General features: G+C 42.7%; 1 pseudogene; it reads left to right on the forward strand.

Annotated features, from left to right (window-relative positions):
• Positions 1–399: 399 nt before the first annotated feature.
• Positions 400–517, forward strand: LOC126268258 (5S ribosomal RNA; annotated as a pseudogene).
• The last annotated feature ends 1,180 nt before the right edge of the window (positions 518–1,697 follow it).

Here is a 1,697-nt window from a genome sequence, read left to right on the forward strand (position 1 = left end):
TGTTCTATGAGCGTTTTCCTGAAGAATAAAATTTATAAACGTGAAAAAATTTAATATTGATGCTTTTTTAATGTTAATAATATTTATTAACAATCTTTTATAAAAGATCGGTAGTTAAAATGCGTCCTTGCAATGAGAGCTGGTGTTTTGTGTGCAATACTTAATTAGAAATAAGAATATGTATTTTTCATAAACATAAGAATTACCTGTGTGTTAATTAGCATACGTTTTACAAGTTTTATGTTTAAATGACGGAAGTATTCCAACCAAAAAAACGAAAAAAAGAATGACCAGAATCAGATTCGAACCGCTGATTATTGGTCTCGAGTGCTACCAATTGTTTTTCATTGTATTTTACGCTTCATGGGAACAAATTTTCAACAAACGGTTATCGAACCCGGCAACGGCCTTGCCACAGTGGATACACCGGTTCCCGTCAGATCACCGAAGTTAAGCGCTGTCGGGTGTGGCTGGCACTCGGATGGGTGACCATCCGGGCCACCATGCGCTGTTGCCATTTTTCGGGGTGCACTCAGCCTCGTGATGCCAATTGTGGAGCTACTCGACTGAACAGTAGCAGCTCCGGTCACAGGAAACCATCATAACGACCGGGAGAGCGGTGTGCTGACCACACCCCCCTCCTATCTGCATCCTCAGCTGAGGATGACACGGCTGTCGGATGGTCCCGATGGGCCACTTGTGGCCTGAAGACGGAGTGCTTATTGAACCCAGGCCATCCGCGAGCAGGCGGGCACCCTACTACAGAGCCACACTGCACGCTGCTGTCAAAATTCTGACCTTACATTGTACTACCGAACACTATCAGATGACTTCAAAGTTCATTTTCTCGAGAATTTTTAAGAGTTGCATCGAGCTGCTGTCGGGGATTGATATTTGAGTTCAGAACTTTACGTACCATGGATATAACAAATAACAAAAATCCGTTTCCCGTGTGGTGTACTTATCAGTCTAGCACAGTCTGTTGCTGGACCTACCAGAAGTCATACCGTTTTGCGTATCGGACGCGCGACCCTACAGTGTATCTGCACTCTTTTCATCTCCTTATTGGGTTTCCTTCAGTTCTCTGCTCACACCGAAGTTGGTTTTAAACAAATGAAACTATGTGGTTCCAGAGACATTTTCGAGTCTCGAACATCTTTGACGTACTTACGCAGAGTGAAAAAAAGAATGGAAACTCTGTACCGGGGCCGGGATTCAAACGCACGTCTCCTGCTCACTGAACTCCGCTCATCGTAAGAACAGACCTGATGTAAAGAAACACAAACGCGATGATTGGTCAGCAGCTGTAGCTCCCGTAGACTTGGGTTGTTCCACTGTTGAAAGTAGGTATGTATTAGATGTCTTATTACTATGTCAATGTAAATGAAACTTTAAGACGTTCTGACGTAATGACAGCCATCAACGTTTTTCTTAATCATACACTAGATACGTAATTTTTATTTCAAAAATTGTGTACAGTCAGAGTCTCTGTAAACGCTCTGTTTGTCTCACTGTTTATATGCACCGCGAAAATGGATGACACTGCTTCCTGCTTCGTAGCGAAACACGCCCGCGGAATATTGTTAATGGCTGAAAAAATCAAATGTGTGTGAAATGTTATGGGACTTAACTGCTTAGGTCATCAGTCCCTAAGCTTACACACTACTTAACCTAAATTATCCTAAGGAGAAACACAC

This window comes from Schistocerca gregaria, chromosome 4, assembly GCF_023897955.1.
Source record: "Schistocerca gregaria isolate iqSchGreg1 chromosome 4, iqSchGreg1.2, whole genome shotgun sequence".
Classification (NCBI taxonomy): Eukaryota; Metazoa; Arthropoda; class Insecta; order Orthoptera; family Acrididae; genus Schistocerca; species Schistocerca gregaria.